Raw genomic sequence first — 20,467 nt, 5'->3', positions numbered from 1 at the left:
GGCAGAGTTGAGGGTCATAGGAAGGGGAATTAGTATGACTAAATATCCAGGCTGACACATGAAGTAGTCAGCTGGGACAAAAGAGAGGCCTCAAAATGAAGAACTGTCCAGGCAGAGGGGAAAGCTGAGGTGAAGGTCCCTGGACTGAGGTCAAAGTTCAGTATGTTGAGGTCACAGAAGACAGAAGGAGCAGGAGCCAGAGCCAGAGGGTGAGAGACTGCAGATCCTGTATAGGGGCCACTCTGAGAAGCACAGGAGAGGATTTGGTATTAAGGAGGGAGGGCCAGGCAACAGCTGCACAGCCACACCCTTGACATTGGAAAGAGGAGAAGTCATAAGCGCACTTTCCCCTGTGGCCCCAGCCAAGGAAGGCATCCTCCCTCAGAGTGAGATTAGCAAGGCCATAGTTCAGCATGGTGCCTAAACAAACAGCTGGGGTCCAGGCCTTCAGGAGGCTTCTAGTCAGCAAAGGCAGAAATAGCTCATTTGGCTCAGGCTGGAGGGGAAATGTGTCAGCTCAGAGAAGCAATTGTAGATTTTTCCCTGGAAGCAGAGTACACTTTCCCCTTAATTTCAGATTTGAGAACCTTTGCCAAGATAGGAGTGGGGTTTTCGTTTGTTTGCTACTTGGAATTTGATTGGCCCCTTGGTTCTAAAATTGAACGTTTCTCTTGCTTTGCCTTTGTTTTTCATAAAGGGTCTTGCTGTGCAACCTCAGAGTGGCCTGAAACTCTTCATCCTCCTGCCTCAGTTTCCTAAATTCTGTGATCACACAAGGACTCAAGCTCATGGCAAGAACTTTATCCAGTGAGGCAGCTCCCCAAACTCCTTGCTTCCTAACATCTTATTTCTTTAGTCAGTTGTTTTAGTGTCTCCAGTTACTGGACTGTCAGAAGCTCTGCAGCTATCTGTCACATTACCTGATGTTCATATTTAATACCCATTATTGCCTGGTTTGTGTGTGTATACAAGTATGTGATTGGTTCATTTGCCTCTTGTACTGTATATATGAAAGATTTCCTTTGGGCTGGAGAGATGGCTCAGTGGTTAAGAGCACTGACTGTTCTTCCAAAGGTCATGAGTTCAAATACTAGCAACCACATAGTAGCTCACAACCATCCTTAATGAGATCTGATGCCTTCTTCTGGTGTGTCTGAAGACAGCTACAGTGTACTTACAGTGTACTTACATATAATAAATAAATCTTTAAAAAAAAAAGAAAGGTTTCCTTCATCTGATTTTCCAAACTGTAAACTTGTTTTTAGATTTAAAGTTGTCCAGGCAGCATGATTTATTAGCATTGCGACAATGCTCCAATGATATTAGGTGTGTGTAAATCACCAGCAGAAGCAGAATGTTCTTCTCTAAAATATTTGTTTAATAAACCACAAAACAAACAAACAAAAACAGAGTGATTGCCGCACTTGTACTTAAAGAACTTGGAGCTTCTCCTGTTCCCACCCTGTTCTTTTCTCCCCTCTGCCCCCCCAGGCAGTTGTGTGTCTACTTTCCTGTAATCTCCATGCATGGATTTGCACATCTATGTAGCCTAGAACCACATATGATAAACTTATAGGTCCTTGTCTTTCTTTCTTTCTTTCTTTCTTTCTTTCTTTCTTTCTTTCTTTCTTTCTTTCTTTCTTTCTTTCTTTCTTTCTTTCCTTTCTTTTCTTTTTTTTTTTTTTTTGGCTCTTTGGCTTTGGTTTTTTTGAGACAGGGTTTCTCTGTGTAGCCCTGGCTGTCCTGGAACTCACTCTGAAGACTAGGCTGGCCTCGAACTCAGAAATCTGCCTGCCTCTGCCTCCTAGAGTGCTGGGATTACAGGCTGCGCCACCATTGCTTGGCAGTCCTTGTATTTCTAAGACTGGGTTAATTTCCTTAATATCATTGTCTGCAGTTGCCTCCCCTTTCCTGCAAGCAATGGCCCTGTTATTCTCTGTGGCAGAACAAAATTCCCTTGGATTTTACAAGCTGCATTTTCTTCACCATTCCCCTGTTGGTGGATGCCCAGGCTGGGTCCCGGAAGTCACGAGACTGGGCTATGGGATGTGTTTGGAGCAACCTCTGTTCTGATTTCCATAGCTTAGTTTCCCAGCAGTGTTTATTTTCTTAAGACCTGTCATCCTGACATTACATTCCTTGGAAACACTGTCATTTTTACTAAATTGTCTCTTCTTTCTTGTGTGTATGTATGTGTGTGCGCACATGCGAATGTGTCTGAGTGTGTGTAAGTGTGTGTAAGAGAGCATGTGTGTATGTGAGAGTGTGTAAGAGATGTGTGTGAGAATCTATGAGTGTATGCACATTTGTGTAAGAGTGTTGTGTGTGTATAAGAGAGTGTGTATAAGGAAGTATGAGTTTGTGAATGTGTGTGTAAGAAAGTATGTATGAGTGTGAGTGTGTGTGAATGTTCATGTACAAGAAAGTGCTGTGTGAGAGAGTGTGTGTGTAAGAGTGTTGTGTGTGTATGAGTGTGTAAGAGAATATTGTGAGAATGTGTAAGAGTGTTGTGAATATAAGAGAGTGTGTGTAAGAATGTGTGTATGAATGTGTGTGTAAGAGAGTATATGTGTAAGTGTGTGAGTATATATGTGAGTATGTGTAAGAGAGAGGGTTGTGAGTGTGTGTGTGTGTATGTGTGTGTGTGTGTATGTGTGTGTGTAACTTAATGTAGCTCAGCCTGACTCAAACTGGCTATGAAGTAAAGGATCTTTGAACTCTCATCCTTCTGCATCCACTTTCCAATCACCAGCAACATAGGTGTGTACCACCCTGCCTGGCAATATAATGTCTTTTGTTCTTTGCTGTTAATGAAGAAACATCTTATGACCTTTAGGACTCTGTTGCCGGTCCTCTTGGCTAGAATATGCATGACACTGCTGCTGAGCTCTGGGTTCGTCTCTCGCGACTTTGAGGAGCCAATGATTCTTGCTAAGCTTGTGAGCCGATGCCTGGTCCCATGCAGCAGTCGGGGATAAGATTCCTCATCTAAACTGGTCACAGGGAGTCTCTCCTTCCAGGACACAGAGTATGAAAAAGCCTCTCCCAGAGAAAGGGGGTGTTCTGAGCAGCCAGGAGCAGCATGTGTTCCTAAGAGAAGAAACATTGGTGGGTTTCGGATTTCTTCCAATAAGTAAGCCATGTTGCGTTCCATTAGGAGTTGTGGTCCTTCAAAACAATGCTGAGGCCACTGCTACCCTGACCCTGCTTGCTTTTCACAAGTGATTTCCCAGCACTGTGGTCCTTTGTCAGTGGCCCGAGTCCAGATGGCTGTCCCAGAAAAGCGACAGAGCAGATCTGTGGTACTCAAGAATCAGTTCTCAACAAACACATGGCCAGGACCATGTAGACCAACACCTCTGCTTCTGCCTGCCACAGTCCACCTGCTTCTCAGTGGGAGCCACACCGTTGCCAAGTCTTCCAGCTGCACTGAGCCCCAGCTGCCTACAGTGGGAAGTCAGTCAGCAGCGGCCTTTGTGATCTGTGTCCCACCCACTCCTCCTACCGCTGCCTGCTCCCAGGCCTGAGCTGTCTGTTGGGGTCACCAGAGCATACAGCTCAGCAGGTGAGGCCGCACTGGTGAAGACGGCTGGAACCAAAGGATAAAGGCCAAGGATGTCCTGGCTCCTTCCACGCTTACCCCTTGGAACACTGACAAGGCCCAGAGTGCTATCCCGAAATCCTCCCTTGGCTCAAGCTTCTCACTCCTGGCTGCTGATCTTACAGGTCTCATAGTCAAGCTAAGAAAATGCATAGCGATGGGTTTTGTTGTTTTAGTCATTACCAAAACCAATAGTGAGAAAAACAACAACAAAAAATGAAAACAAAAATTAGTACATACATACATGCACGCATACACATGCACGCACATACACACACACTCATGCACACACTCATGCACACACACATGCACACATACATATACACATACATGCACATACACACATGCACACACATACATACATGCATGCATACAGACATACATATACACACATACAAACACACACATATATATATACATGCACACACATATACACACATGTGCAAACACATATACTCATACATGTACACACATGTATGTACATACACACACAACTAATAAAAACAAATTTAAAAATCTCAATTTGGACAAATTTAAAGGTCTATCAGATGCAGTTTTCAGTACTGTTGCTAGTTTCTAGAAAATGGTAGATGAAGCCCTGAAGTGTAGTGTTAATAGGAAAAAAAATATCAGATCGCAAAGTGCATCCCACCTCAGTCTCACCGAGGGCGAGCCAATGCAGATGGAGAGTCTCGAGCACTCAAGTTTCATCTTGTTTTGAAGTTGTTTATCTGTTCTGTTGCCTTAAGAGTGTTTTTACTTGAAACATAGCCACTCTTCTAGAAGCATCATTAAAAGACAAGGAAGAGGGATTTAGAAGAGCGTTTGAAAACTGTTTATCGTTTTTAATAACCTATGGAAATTTTAACATCTTTGGAAAGTATTTGCCCCCCTTCTTTTTACATAAAAGGCCCAATCTGAAGTTATATATGTATATACATAGTTTTTGGTCACGAGCCTTCCTGCCCCTCACTTCCTGAGTAATGAAATTAGAGGCCTGCATCACTGGTTAATTTACATGGTTTCAGGACCAAACTCAGGACTCTATGAACTCTAGAAAAACACTCCACCAACAGAGCCACAACCCCACCTCCAGAACAACATGTTTTTTTTTTTTTTCATTCGATATATTTTTTATTTACATTTCAAATGATTTCCCCTTTTCTGGTCCCCCACTCCCCAAAAGTCACATAAGCCCACTTCCCTCCCCCTATTCTCCCACCCACCCCTTCCCACTTCCCTGTTCTGGTTTTGCCTTATACTGTTACACTGAGTCTTTCCAGAACCAGGGGCTACTCCTCTGTTCTTCTTGTGCCTCATTTGATGTATGGATTATGTTTTGGGTATTCCAGTTTTCCAGGCTAATATCCACTTATCAGTGAGTGCATACCATGATTGATCTTTTGAGACTGGGTTACCTCATTTAGTATGATGTTCTCCAGCTCTATCCATTTGCCTAAGAATTTCATGAATTCATTGTTTCTAATGGCTGAATAGTACTCCATTGTGTATATATACCACATTTTTTGCATCCATTCTTCTGTTGAGGGATACCTGGGTTCTTTCCAGCTTCTGGCTATTATAAATAGGGCTGCTCTGAACATAGTGAAGCATATATCCTTATTACATGCTGGAGAATCCTCTGGGTATATGCCCAGGAGTGGTATAGCAGGATCTTTCGGAAGTGACGTGCCCAGTTTTCTGAGGAGCCACCAGACTGATTTCCAGAGTGGTTGTACCAATTTGCCACCCCACCAACAGTGGAGGAGTATTCCTCTTTCCCCACATCCTCGCCAACACCTACTGTCTCCTGAGTTTTTAATCTTAGCCATTCTGACTGGTGTAAGGTGAAATCTCAGGGTTGTTTTGATTTGCATTTCCCTGATAACTAATGAAGTTGAGCATATTTTAAGATGTTTCTCTGCCATCTGAAGTTCTTCAGGTGAGAATTCTTTGTTTAACTCTGTACCCCATTTTTTAATAGAGTTATTTGGTTTTCTGGGGTCTAACTTCTTGGGTTCTTTGTATATATTGGATATTAGCCCTCTATGTGATGTAGGGTTGGTGAAGATCTTTTCCCAATTTGTTGGTTGCCGATTTGTCCTTTTGATGGTGTCCTTTGCTTTACAGAAACTTTGTAATTTTATGAGGTCCCATTTGTCAATTCTTGATCTTAGAGCATATGCTATTGGTGTTCTGTTCAGAAACTTTCTCCCTATACCGATGTCCTCAAGGGTCTTCACCAGTTTCTTTTCTATTAGCTTCAGAGTGTCTGGCTTTATGTGGAGGTCCTTGATACATTTGGAGTTGAGCTTAGTACAAAGAGACAAGGATGGATCAATTCTCATTCTCCTGCATGCTGACCTCCAGTTGAACCAGCAGCATTTGTTGAAAAGGCTATCTTTTTTCCATTGGATGTTTTCAGTCCCTTTGTTGAGGATCAGGTGGCCATAGGTGTGTGGGTTCATTTCTGGATCTTCAATCCTGTTCCATTGATCTGCCTGCCTGTCACTGTACCAATACCATGCAGTTTTTAACACTATTGCTCAGTAGTATTGCTTGAGGTCAGGGATACTGATTCCCCCAGAATTTCTTTTACATGTTTTTATAATAATGTAAAAAGCATACTACTTGGGCTGGAGAGAGAGTGGGCTCAGCACTTAAGTGTAAAATAAAATAAAGTCCCAGTTTTTCTTTTCCAGCATCAGCTTCCAGAATGACGACTCTGAGACTAATTCTTTATTAATGAATACCTAGGCCATAGCTTTGGCTTATTCCCTGACTGGCTCCTAAATTTTTTCACTCATTCAAACTATTCTATGTCTACCACTTGGTTAGTTACCTCTCCTCAGTCCTGGCTGCTTCTTCCTTCACATCTCCTTAGCGTCTCTCTCAGCCTCTCAAATCTCTCCCGGTGCCTCTCCTTTTATTCTCTCACTATTTCCCAGAATCCTCTCTTTTCTGGTCAATGTCCCACCTCCTACTTCCTGTCTCAGCTGATTGGCTATTGTCTTTTTTTATTGACAAGTGATGTTTATAAGAGATTCTCTCTACAAATAAGAACACTTGTTACTCTTGCAACAGACCCTTCCTAGGACAATATAAGGTGGTTCACAAATGTCCCTGACTCCATTCTAGGGCATGGATGCCCTCTTCTGACCTCTGTTGGTATTAGGCACACAAGTAGTACATACACACAGGCAAAAACACTAACACGCAGAAAATGAAATTTAAAATAATTAAAACTACACTAGGTCATAAAGATATACACAAAGTGACATACAGACACACACACTTTCAGATGCACAGCTCCTCCCTGGAGTGGAATCCCTTCAGTGGCTTCCTCCTCTCTGGAAGCTTCATCCTTTAGCGCCTTGCTTCCAGATGCTTCCTGCTCTTCCCGGCACACTGAGTCCAGCCATCCTGCAGTGACTGCTACGTTTTTCCGCAGCATCCTCGCACTAGCCCCTTATTCCAGGGGCATTGTAAGATGAGGAGCAATGTGGGAGATCACTGTGGAAATATCCCGATTCAAGCTTAGAGAAGGCTTTCAGACTGCTTTCTTCATGAAAGACTTAAGTTGGAAAACACCACATCCTGTCATACTTTCCTCAGCCCCACCCCGAGTGTGACTGGTGCAAGGAGCCCTTCTTTTGGAAAGCCACTGGTGATTCTAAATCCTTCTGTAAGTTCGGTGACTCAGGAAGTTGTGTTCCTCCACACAGGCATGGGGGAACAATGGGGTCTTTTACGTCCCCAACAATTATTAGCTAAATGCTGATTTTAGGACTCTGAACAGAGTGAAAATATCCCAAGGCATGATCATGGCTGCAGCAGCTTGGAAAGAAGGCATGCTCACACCTGACTCTGAGCCCTTCTAGGGAAGAACCAGGCTAGACTGGTCTAGGGCTAAAAGATGCTCCCCGGGTGCCCACTCCCCAGACTGTGCCTGGGCCGAGGCAGGCAGGGGATGTGAGGGGATGGCACTAATCCTCCTAGGTGGCAGACACTGAGTATGGAAATCTTATAGAGCACTGGGCTCCTCTTTGTTCCCCCCCCCCCATTCCTGGGGTCACTATGGTTCCTGTTGGTAAAAAGAATTCAGCATATATTCTCAATATTTGTTCTGATGATATAAATAAGGGTCTTATGAACTGTCAGATTCTAAAATGTGAAGTGTGAAATATAAAGAGAAATACAACACTTCCCCAGCACAGCAGGAGCCATATCTGTGCTGTGTGTTTGCTCTGGCAGAATCATGAGTGCTCCCGGGACCCTGCAGTTTGCAATCTGAGGTTGCTGCACGCTCACTCTCTTGGCCGATTACTTTCCAACATTCCCGAAGGTGCAGAAAACGGTCAAGATGGACAATGCATAGAAAATGCCTCTCAGTTAAAAGCTGCTGATGCCACATGTTACCCATGCTAGGGCATCCTGGCCCCCTTGAAAGAATTCGCAGCAAGCCTTAGTGGTCAGTGCTCTGGACTATTTCAGAAGAGCTGTAAAATCAGGCGGCTTCAGAGCCTTAGCAGGCTGCTGGGGCTAGGGTATGGGGGGAGGGGTTGTTTGGAGGTTTGTTTGTTTTTGAGGTACTGTGAGGAATGTCATTTCCTACTTACTGCCAGCATTTGTTTCTGCACTCAAAGACTGCAGTTCCCAGAAAGGAGGCAGGCAGAGTTCAAGGGCAGGTTGGTGGCAGGAGAGGAGCCCGTTAACAGCTTAGGTCAGAGCTTTGATGGTAGGAGGGAGGAAACAGTTCACCAGAGCTCCCAGTGAATTTCCTCCTCCCCACACTCTGCAATCAGAGAGCCAGGATCTGGAAGGCAGGCGAGCACTCTCTTTAGGAGGAGAGGTCTCTTCCCCTCCCATCACTCAAAGTCACATGATTTCATTGGCTTTGGCAGTTAGGCACAAAGTTTATCCAAAGATAACGTTCTGCTCACAATATGACGACTGGGTCATGAACCAGTCCAGCCAGTTTGCTCTGCTCTTGATTAATTAGAAGTGGGGCTGAGAGACCCACACATCTGCCCAAGAAATGGTAGGTCAAGGAAGTGACTGGGAAATGGGTGAGCGGGACTCCCAATGCCTCTCATCAAGCAGCCCTGAGGTCAATCTGTCCCATTTCTGACAGGAAAGATGCCACTCTCTGTAAGAACACATGCTCACACATCCTACCTTGGCCTCCCAGAAAAAAAGAAAGGAGAGAGAAAATTATAGTAGCAAAATACAGAAGAAAATTTCAGAAAACTGTCATGATGTATATTACACACACACACACACACACATACACACACACATATCATGTAATTAATACAAGAAAATTTCAGAAAACTGTCATGATGTATATTACATACACACACACACACATACACACTCACATACATGCTTTCATATCACATAATACACACACATACAGATACACACACACATATACATGTATACATATCACACACAGAGATTTGAGTACATCAATGTTTTAAATTTAAAGAGCTTCACAAAAATTAAGATAAATTGCCTGGTGCAGTGGCTCACATCTATAACCCAGCACCTGGGGAGCAGAAGCTGGACCCGTGCTGAGAATTCAAGGTGATTTTATGCTGTGTAGCAAGTCCTAGGCCAGCCTAAGCTACACTGAGACCCTGTCCTAATCACCCCCAATTGAGGTAAATTACAAATTCAGAAAAATGCCTGAAACAGACATACTGCAGAGCTAAGATATGCAATATACCAAGAGCTTCAAAAAATAAGGAAGAGGTGCCCTAGAGGTGACTCGGCAGGAGAGAAACGCTTGCTGCCCGGCACCCACATAGCAGCTCACAGCCATCTGTAACGGTGGTCCCAGGGTCCCAATGCCCTTTTCTGGCCTCTGTAAACACCACACACATGTGATACGCTTAACACATGTAGGCAAAATGCTCATAAACATAAAATAAAAGCAAACCTTTAAAATAACCCCAGTAATGAATCAGACCAATAATTACGGATAAATTTAGAAAAATTCAAATGGTTGATGAAGTTTTGGAAACATGTAACTTCATGAGTAACTCAGAGTCAGGCCTGTTCTCCTCAGGTATAAATGTTGTTTTTTTAAATACTTCCATCACTTGCGCTGGTTTTGCAGAGCAGTATGAAGGTGCTGCCTCCCTCCCATTGGACAGAGTCCTTAACCCTTTGTGTTTCCCTTTTACCCCTTCTTCCTCTGGGGCATTGTCCCCCCTTTATAGCTTTCACTGTGTGCCATCTACCTCATCCACCTGATGACAAGTTACAGATTATTCTTCATAATGTCCCAATGAAACCGATAATAACTAGTGCATTTTTGTTTGGTTGGTTTTTTGTTTTGTTTTGTTTTTCAAGACAGGGTTTCTCTGTGTAGCCCTGGCTGTCCTGGAACTCACCCTGTAGACCAGGCTGGCCTCGAACTCAGAAATCCACCTGCCTCTGCCTCCCAAGTGCTGGGATTAAAGGCATTTGCTACCACTGCCTGGCATAACTAGTGCTTACATTTAAATTTTACTTTTCCTTAAAGGCTTTTACTGAATGTAACTGTCCTGACAAGCTTCCAATCTGGTCTTTGGTGCTCAGAGAGGTCACATCTCATCCTGGGAAACATGGCTGCCCTCTTCCATCCCTGTTGAAACAGAAGCAAAACTCCTTCCATCCTGAAAGAGGCTGTTTCTTTCCTGGACTCCAGATAGTCTCACGCTGCCTTCCTGACCATGGCTACATCACAGATGTATAAAAACCTCAAAACCCACACGCCTGCCTTTCTCTTTAGAAATCTAAGCCATTTCAGAACACTACATGACAACAAAATGACACAGAGTGAAATGGAGTCCCCATGATGCTTTCTTGGTTTTCTGAAGGAACCCACTTTCTATTTTTGTATTACCTGATACAAGCCAGATAGGTAGCACTGATGGGGAGCAGCACTAACTGAGGTTACAGGGCACATTAGAAGGATGCCAAGTCAAGCTTGCAATCCTAACACTGGGGAGGTAGAGGCAGAGAGATCTCAAGTTTAAGGCCAGCATATACAATAAGCACATAAGCTCCCACCTTTAAAGATAATTAAGTGAAGATGGATTCTCTCCATCTGCTCCCATGAAGGCAGCTAGGAGTCGCTAAGTTAAGGAAAGCTGGTATGAGAGTTTCGAGTTTGGGGAGATGCTGGAGAGGCCTTGAATGAACAGGGGGGGGAAGAGTTAGATGCAGGGATGAGTGGGAAGGCATACTTCCGCACAGAATGCAGATACCGATGTCCTTGCAATCAGCCACTAATGCAGCACTGACCCACGAGCTCCAAGGACAGCTGTTTTAAGAGTCCTGACTTTGGTCTCAGAGTGGTCTGAGCTCCACAGCTCCCTGGCCTGCCTCTGCGCATGGTTCCTAGTCTTACTGAGCCCACTTCTGTAAAATCGGGATAATAAAAAGGACTACTTTGTGGCTCATGATATAAGCAAGAAAAATGCTTAGGGGCTAGCCAGATGGCTCAGCAAAGTAAGGGCACTTGCCACCAAGTCTGTGACCTGAGTTCAATCCCTGGAACCCATGTGATAGCAAGAGAGAACCGATCCCTGCCAGTTTCCCTCTGATCTCCACATGTGCGCCATGGGCACGTGTGCTAGAGACACCGTCTGTAGAAGGCATCCAGGACGATCCCCCAAGATCTATTCTAAACAGAAATGCATATTTAGCAGACCACACCACAACAAGATGAACACAGTGAATGATTTTGCTCTTTAAAAAATGCTTAATTTACCTTATTGTACAAAGATAGGCTACACGGCCTCTCCAGGGCCCACTCTAGCCTGGGCATAGCCTTCCTGGTTTTGGATTTCCTCCAAATGTCTATCACATGTCATGTATAGGGAAGCAGAATCAAGAGCTGTGTCGCTGGGGCTGGTCCACACCCGGGACATCACCGTATAAGCGGAGGGTTTCAGGGTTTCAGCACCGGTGGATGAACTGAGGTGTGACCACTCCAAGGTGTGGTTGTAGGGAAGGTTTTATTGTAGATAGGAGGGAGAGGAGAGCCAGAGGCATCCACAGGAGTCCAGAGCAGACAGAGAAAGCAGACTGGACTGGCCGTTGAGCTGGGAGGGTGGGAGGGGGGACAGAGAGGACACCAAGAGAAAGGAAGGAGAGAGAGACAGACAGAGAGAGACAGAGACAGACAGAGAGACACACACAGAGACACAGACAGAGAGACACACACAGAGACACAGACAGAGACAGAGAGACGGAGAAAGACAGAGCGACAGACAGATAGAGAGACACAGAGACACAGAAACACAGAGACAGAGACAGACAGACTGTTTCACAGAGCAGAGAAGAGCCAAGAAGAGCCACAGGTGGTTGTGGTACTGAGGAAGCCCAGAGGCCAGTGTGTGCTTCGGGATGCTAATAGACACCACAGTCAGCCACTGGAGTTTCTTTTGGACCAATCACCTTCACCAACCCATCTCTCAACCCCAGGCTTCTCTTGCCCGCTGTTAGCCTGTCCTTTCCCTTGCCGCTCTGTTCAGATTACCTCGTCTAGTTTCCCTTGCTTGCAAATCAGCCTCTGAGTTAGTAAATATTCACCGTTGGGCTAGCCTTTTCCCATTATGTTTGTGTAGTTATGTCACCCAAAGATGGGCTGTATCCCATCAAAAGTCCTTGGGGGCGGGGTGGGGTGGGGTGGGGGGGGAGGGACTGAGGCTTTTGTTAGGAGTCTCAACTCTTTAATACCTGGATGAATCTGGGCCAGTCAACCTGGCTAAGCCTCAGGGGCCCATCTGTACAATACGTTTCAATAGCCAATCCATCACACTCACAGTTACTGACTGTTTGCTTCAGACCAGGCTCCACGATGGCTGGGGGTATATAATGGTGAGCAAGGCAAACAAGGCTCCTCAAGCTACAGACATTCTCAAGGTGGGAAGAGAGGTGACAGAACACACACACAGGAGTGAATACCTGATCGCTGTCATCTGCCGAACAGTGTGAGTTCAGCCAGACGGGAGGTGGCATAAATCGTGGCAGGTCACCCATCTCTCCTGCTGTCAGGCCTGCAAAGTTTCACTAGAAGGGGTTGTAAAATGTAAACTAGGACGTAAAATGTGCTAATTCTCAGTGAACCCAAATGTTCCTATTACTAACTGGCTCAAGAGTTCACACCTCTCAAAAGGAAAGAGATGCATTGAAGAGAGAGAGGCATTAAGCAGCACAAGTGAGAGAAAGAATTCACTCAGTTGATAAAAAACCCCTCTAGCCCAATGGTTCTCAACCTGTGGGTCATGACCCCTGCAGGGAAAGTTATAGATTAAATGTCCTGCACATCAGATATCTACACAATTGGTAAGAGTAACAAAATTTAGTTATGAAGTAGCAATGAAATAATTTTATGGTTGGGGGTCACCACAACATGAGGAGCTGTGCCAAAGGATTACAGCATCAGGAAAGTTGAGAGCCTCTGTGCTAGCCTCTGTTCTCCCCAAGTATAGATGCAGGAGTAAAGGGGGCAAACTTTTGCTTTGGTCCACAGGGTTTCGGGGCAGCCTTGTCTTTCATAGAAGTCTGACGTGCGCTGATGAGTTAGGAAACCTTCTGTCCAATACCCTGCAGCGTCCTCGCATGGACTGCATTGTACTTCAGTGACACAGTGGCCCATCTGCCACTGGTAGAGACCACTGCCCCCACAACCATGTTGCAAACCTGGTGTGAGGGCACATTTGCATATCTCGGCCTGGGCTTTTCTTTTACTGGGTCAGACCTTGATAATTCTCCGACTCTCCAGCAAAGAGGTTCCGTTCTCTGACCGCTGAAAGCAACATGCAGGTAGCTAAAGGCTTTTGTGAACTGGCTGCTGGCCTCAGCCCTGACCTCCCAGGGTCTCAGACAACAGCACCTTCTGGTCCAGACTGTGACACTCACAGTGGTTTTGCCTGACATAGGGTCTTATAGGGTCTTTGCTGTCAACATTCCTTGCTTTCCTGTTCTCTGTGGTTCCCTCTCCATCAGGAAGAACACATACCGCCCCCCCACCCCCTGAGTCCAAATGTGTGTCCTTATGTATAGCCAACGATCTGCACTATGAACTTCAAGTTCCCATTGTTTGCCTTATTGCCATAGAGTTTCAGATGCAATTCCTAACAAATACTGGTCAAGCTGTGCGTGGAGGAAGGGAGGAAAGGAAGATCACACAGCACTTCTGATGTTTCAAACATAAAGTAAGAACCATCTCTGCAGATATTATGAAAGCAATAAAATATAGAAAGCTGAAGGACTCATATAGTATCAATTCAATGTTCATTCCTCTTAAGCATTCATTGAAGCTCGATTGGAGGTAATGCTCCAAAATCGGGTTGGCATATGACACGGTATGCCCTGGAGCAGCAATCACTAGCAGAAGCTTCAGGAAGCCTCAGGGTTTGACAATGGACACTATGCTATCTTGCCTAGAAACGGCACCTTAAGTGCAAAGCCACAGTTGCCACTGGATTTAGCTTTTCTTCATAGGTCCTTGAGACACCAGGTGTCCCACTAACTCAGGGCCTGCGTGGGGCCTGGCAAGGCTCTGAAGGCAGAGGTTGGCTTACATCTCTGTTCAGACTGTGTCTCTTCTTCTGTGTAGTGGGGACCAGAGGTCCCCCTTTGTGACACTGCAGGGAGTGAAGTGCTGATAACACATGGCCTAGTGAGATGGCTGCACACAGCACTGTGGCTCCCTACCCTTCACTCCAAGGTGCCGCAAGGATGAAGAATTCTAGGTTCACTCCCGCTTCTGTTATCTGGCAGGACTTTGGACCAAAGCCACAGGCTCCTCCTGAAAGCATGGACTTGGGCCAAGGGCAAACATGCAAGGGCTTCTCAGATACAGCCCACTCCCGGAAGCTGAGGGCTTTGAATGCTGTGCCAAACCTCCTCCCTAGCTTCCGGCAGCAGCTTCCAACCCAAAGCATACAGAACAGTGCACACACACACACACACACACCTCCCTCCTACTTACTTCCTTTCTTCTCCACGCTCCCTAGACCCAAATTTCTAGGGGCCCCTCTGCCCTAAATTTGAGCAGGAAACAAACCAGCAACCAGATGTCTGACTTCTTCACCCCACTGGCAGGGATTAGCCATCTTCCCTGTAAACTTCCGGCAGTCCCTCTCTGTTAGATCTTTCAGCTTCTTCACGCTCCGTCTCCTTCAGCTCAGACACGGGAATGCTCTCTGGAGGAGAAACAAAAGGTAGCCAGCCAAGAGTAGCCAACAACTCTTGTGTGCAGGATTTCTATGCCCTAGCAGCCAGTGGGCGGTTGAGGCTTCGGGGAGGGGTGGGTTTGGGGAGGGCAGCTGCCCTCTTCCTGGATGCATTTGTTCTATCACTAGATTCAGGACTAAGGAAGCCCAGAGACTTCTAGAGACTTTGATCAAAGACAGAGATAATTAAACAAATGTCCAACTTCAAGAGCACACCGAGGAAGATAAATGCAGATGCTGTCACATCAAAGTATTTGTGGGAAAACAAGACGCAAAACAGCTTTCGAAGGCTGGAGTTGGGGAGGAGGTGGGAATAGGGGGTGAGGGCACCTCCCTGACCCAAGGCAGAGTGCTTGGAAACAGGAAGGAACACAGAAAGCAGCTCTCTCATCAGCTCTGTTGCTTTTGAATCAGGGCAACTGAGGCTCTGTTGGAAAAGGAAGGACGTGTCCAGGTCTACTGCTGGATAGCAGAATGCATCCTGTTCAGGGACTGCTCTTGGCTCTCTAGGATGTTAACTGGTGTGGCTTGGCCTGCTTGCCCTCCCTGCCTGCTGTCTTGTCCTTAGGATGGCCAGGTGTGCCCTTCCTGGTGACTCACTGCAGCCAGCCAGGAAATGACAGCCACCACAGGGATTTTTCTGTCTAGTGGCAGAGGTTTTTGCTTTGCTTTGCTGAGCTGAGCTTTGTTTTGTTAGTTTTTCAGACCATGCTGTGCATCCCAAGGCTGGCCTTGAACTCACAGCCTTCCTGTCTTGGTCTTCCGAGTGCTGGGATTACAGGCCTGGGCCACTAGGCCCAGATTTGAAGACTACACACAAAAGGCAGTACTGAGAAATGACTTTATCAAGTTGGCACTCCTGGTCTGTTTACAGGGTATTGAAAGTTCACTGAGAAGAACATGTGAGAAGCCACAAGAGCCTTCGGTACGGGATGTTAAGGAGTGTCCCCCGACTGCACCAACTCCAGCTTTGCTCTTCCCCCTTCTTTCCCTCTTTTGGGTGTTCTTCATTCGCACATTTCAATTGACATAAATCTCCTCTAAAAGTGTTACTTAGGAAAGCCATTGTCTTCTTTGTGACTCAGTTTCTCCACTTGTAAAACAGGGACAAAGTCTGAATCTGACAGTGAAGAATTGCCCCAATTAGCAAGTGCTAGATCTTTGCTAAGCTTCAGTTCTAATTCTCTTCCCCTTGTCACAGAAGGCGCCTGTATATGTGCCTATTAGGCGAGGGGTCCTCACTGAAAAGGAGGGCCCCCTCATTAGCATTTTTCCATAGGGACTGACCTGGATCTTTGTCCTTGAGTTCTGGTTTTTTCCAAGAGGAGAGACACTTGTAGGCCTTGAAGCATGTTTTCAAGTTTTCTGGGTAGGAAGGGCACCTGGCCCTCCTCAGTGGTTTGAGCCTGTGTGGGTAGTAGCAGGCCTTTTAAGAGAGAGAGCTCCTGACAGGCCCCTATGTACAGGAGGAGCTGTCCTCAGGAGGAATTAGTGTAGGTCTCATGAGCCACTTGAGGTCTTTGGTTGGTTGTTGGAAGAGTGAGCCTGCCTTCTGTCCTGGTCTGGGCCTTCCTGTTTGAACATGTGACCTCTTCCTTCCTGGTTGACCCTCACCACTATGATACCCTCAGCCCTAAGCCCTCATCAGAGACTTCTCTGGTCATAATTATGATACAAACTGTCAGCTCTCAACTTCACATAAACCTGGGAAGAGAAAAACTTCAAATCAGATTGGTCGGTAACCATGTCTGCGAGGCATTCTTAATTACTGGGTAGTGGACCTGGCAGCATGGGAAAGGTCGCTGAGCAACCCAGAGGAACAAGCCAGTTAGCAACCTTTCTCCACAGCTCTGCTTCAAGTCCCTGCCCTGCCTGGGTTCCTGTCCTGGTTTCCCACAATGACAGACTATAGACTGTAAGATGAGGTAAGCCCTTCCCTCCCCCAAAGTTTGCATAGGTCTGTGTTTTATCCCAGCAACAAAAGCAAATCAGCACACAGACTTCTTTTCTTCCAAAGTAACCCACCTCAGGTATTTTATTGTAGGAGAACAATGGGCTAGCTCAAGCAGACAAGTAGGTTTGCGCCCCTTCTGGTCTGGGTCCACAGCCTGAGGCTGCCCATATTCCCGGAGTTTTAAACTGCTCCCTTCACAGAACCTAAGGAAAGAGGGAAAAGAGAAGAAAAGAAAAGAGGAAGAATTGAAAGAAAGAAAGAAGCAAACAAACAAAGAAACAAGCAAATAAAGAAAAAGAAACCAGAGCCCAGACCTTAATGTAACTGGTTCCTATGAAGGGGTTCTCCTGTTAGCTTTGTGTTCTAAACAAGGACTTAACTGAAAGTGGTATTGAGAAAAGACATCAGGCAGTTACAGGCCAGAGCCAGGAGCAGCTCAGGTTCTGGGCAGTGGGTCGAGAGCTTCCTAACGCCAACCGAGATGCACCTGAATTCTGAGAACCACTGCCTAGGAATCCAAGCCGCAGGCAGGGTCTGAAAGCGCTGCAGATTCATCACTGGCCTGGGGGGGGGGTGGGGGGCACGTGGTATATCAAGCCTTGGGAAAACCCTGAGGCTTGAGGACATGCCTGAGACCTAAGGACAGCCCTCTGGGATGGGTGGACACTCAAGTGAGGTATCCTGTGAGAACTCCGTAGCTGGAACTCACTTCCTGTCCCAGCCACTCTGGTCCCTCCCATAGGAATGGGTCCTGTGGGGATGGGTCTACCAAATCAGTCTGTTCATTCTGTCTTCCATCTTCCAATATGGCTTCATTTGAGCACCGGGTGAGATATGACAGTTTATTTGGAATGTTTGTGAATTGAACTCAGATATTAAACTTTTCTTTTCTAATCATGTCTGACCACACACACACACACACACACACACACACACACATTCTGCACGTAACAGTCTTAAATCCTTCCAATAGGGTATAGACTAGGGAGACAGAGAAGGGAGAACATTAGACATTTTCAACACAGCTGAGGTCCAACCTGTGGAGAGATTCCGTTTCCAGCGGCCCCCCAAATCACATTGCATTTGGATCTCATTGTGTGGCTGCGCAGCTATCTGAAGGACCTAGGAGGGATGTAAACGTGTCTCTACAGACGCTTTCATCCTCACATCTGACGGTGCCCCTGACACGGGAAACAGGGGAGTGCATCTCATGTGCCAGATGTGTGTGTGTGTGTGTTATATAAACCATCTATTCAGAAAACAAAAACAAAAACGATGTTGTGCTCCCTTGTAAGGAGAAATGCTGGACATGGAGGCTCCCCTGCTAGCTCTAGCTCTGCCCCCCTCCCTGCCTCTGCCTGTCTCTTGAGGTAAGAAAAATCTCTCTTTCCTTCCCTTTCCCTTATCCTCTCCCCTCCTCTCCTCTCTCCCCTTTTCCTCTCTTCTCCCCCTCCCTCTCTCTCTCCCTTCTTCCCTCTCTCTCTCCCTCCCTCCCTCCCCCCTCTTCCTCACTGTCTTTCTTTCTCTCTCTCCACATAGCATTTTGTGGGACAGTCTGGTCAGTGCTGGAAGATGTCCACCATCACACGCCATGCAGAAATCCCACAGCCAAGGCAAAGGCGGCATTTTCTCTGTGTTCGAAAGTCGCCCTTTAGTAAAAGCCAAGTCAACCCCAGAGCACAGCTGAGTGCTTCGGCTTCTGCCAGTAAGAGCAAAAACTGGCTCAATCCTCTTACAGTATTTGGCAGGATTTCTCAAAACTAAAGGCACACCCATCCTCTAACTCCCGTCATCTTCCCTTAGGAACTCAGGCCTGTGGAAGCATGCGCATGCTCGCACCGAGGTGCCCATGCTCGCACCGAGGTGCGCATGCTCGCACTGAGGCGCACATGCTTGAACTGGGGCACAGGTACGAGCCTGTTGTTCACATCCTGCCAGCAACAGGGGAGGACTGCCAACAGCCCAGGAGCTCATTCCAAATCCACACAGATGCACACGAATGCGCACCATGTCGGCTCCGTAGCAGCAGTAAAGTGCAAGACGAAGCAAAAACGTCAGGTTGGAGCTGCTTACGCTGCTTAAAGTCACACCATGGTGAGTTAGTGTGGAGTCCTTGGCGGAGGGGATAGGCTGAAGATGTATGAGATTTGGGGGTGGGGTAGCAGTGCATAGAAACACGATCGGCGTGAATAAACGTGAACTAACTATTCATTGCTGTCATCTCGTGGAGGCCTGATGGAAGTCAGCAGAGTTCTTGCCCTCTCTACGCTCTCTGTTCCCGTGATGCTGCACCTCTAATAAGCATATCAATTTAGGGTTTTGTCTTTTTTTTTTTTTTTTTTTGACTTGGTTTCTCTGTATAGCCACAGCAGTCCAGGAACTCGCCCCGTTAACCAGGTTGTCCTATGGCCTAAATAAAAATAAAAATAAAATAAATAAAACTTGTAGGAAGGATGATTAAGGACAAGCACATGACCGGGGACTGGGACTCCCCAGCACATGCACAGCCTGCAGAACAGGCAGAGACGGGTCGGTTTACGCTCTTTGGGGAGATCTTCGGTGGGTAGTAGGTATGGTTTCGCATACCTGAGGTACAAGCAGCTGAGGGGTCTGCTTCTGATGGCGACTCCAACACCAAGCCCTGGCTCAGTGCTCACTGGGATGTGCAGTCGAGCAGGGTGCAGTGAGCTAGGCGTCTGGATGCCCGGCCAGCCCTCTGCTCATCTCTTCCCGTGGATCACTGGGCCAAGCCTGGCTCCCGGTCCGGTTGCGAACGGATCTGGGTCTGAGCCAACAGAGGAAGAGGGGCTTCCAGAGGAGCCCATCCCCGGCCTAGGCTGGGAAGTCTGGACGTTGGGTCAATCCTCCCCCCCTCCCTGGCTTCCTGGAGCTTCCATGCTTTCTTTGTGAGGGGACAGGACCGGGACAGGAAATCTCTTGGGCTGTGCTTGTGGGCACAGATCCTGATCCTGACGGCTGAGTCACATGACCTAAGCTCCCATCCCAGAAGCCCCACCTCTTTATAACAACACTTTGTGGTGGAGGCCGGAGGCAATGTGAAGGGGTGCAAACCTTCTACCCCTAGCCGCCGGCTCTCAAAGACAGATGAGCGGCATAGGTCCGTCCTTGCAGCCCCAGAGCCAGCAAGCCCAGAGCTTAGCAGCAGCTCCTTCTTTTCTGGACCCCATGAGAAGTGTGGGAACTGTGGTTTCCTCAATTCTGACTAAACCGAGAATGCCCACCAACTACAAATAGGAAAAAAAAATTCTATTTCTGAAGGAAGGCTCTAGCGACTGGGCAAGTGCACTCTGTCCATCTGTCTGTCCATCTGTCCGTCTGTCTGTGGTGTCCCTGTCTCTGTCTCTCTCTACTTTCTGACACAGTGAAGATTCACAGGGTATACTGTGACACACTCACATATTTAGGAAGTTTCTGCCTAGAAAATTACAACTAATCTTTGGATTCTGGGACATACACATCCTTTTCAGTGATGGGCGTGCATTATGAGGGAGGGAGGCCATTTCTCCCACATAGTTTCCCTCCTAGTAAAGGAACTTGCAGCAAGCCATCCTGAGTAAGGTTCTTCCAGCACCGCACAGCTGGTGTGCAGCCTTCGGGAGAGCTGGGGCCCCTGTCTGCTGACGAACGCTCACGTGCCAAATACCTGGCCAG

General features: G+C 46.8%; 1 protein-coding gene and 1 long non-coding RNA gene across 2 annotated transcripts in view; one reads left to right on the top strand and one right to left on the bottom strand.

Annotated features, from left to right (window-relative positions):
* Positions 1-14,390: 14,390 nt before the first annotated feature.
* Positions 14,391-19,710, bottom strand: LOC127664503 (uncharacterized). Its single transcript, XR_007973211.1, has 3 exons — positions 19,382-19,710; positions 16,867-16,998; positions 14,391-14,811 (listed from the first exon to the last, which is right to left on the bottom strand). It is a non-coding gene; the product is annotated as an uncharacterized LOC127664503 (long non-coding RNA).
* Positions 18,672-20,467, top strand: part of Smad5 (SMAD family member 5) — a 55,313-nt gene continuing 53,517 nt past the window's right edge. The window contains exon 1 of the mRNA XM_052156540.1: positions 18,672-18,889. The gene's annotated coding sequence lies outside the window, so the exon portion shown is untranslated. The remainder of the gene's footprint in view (positions 18,890-20,467) is intronic.

Source organism: Apodemus sylvaticus, chromosome 14, assembly GCF_947179515.1.
Source record: "Apodemus sylvaticus chromosome 14, mApoSyl1.1, whole genome shotgun sequence".
In the NCBI taxonomy this organism is placed as follows: domain Eukaryota; kingdom Metazoa; phylum Chordata; class Mammalia; order Rodentia; family Muridae; genus Apodemus; species Apodemus sylvaticus.
The sequence above is the reverse complement of the archived record's forward strand: the minus strand, read 5'-3'. Positions and strand labels throughout refer to the sequence as shown.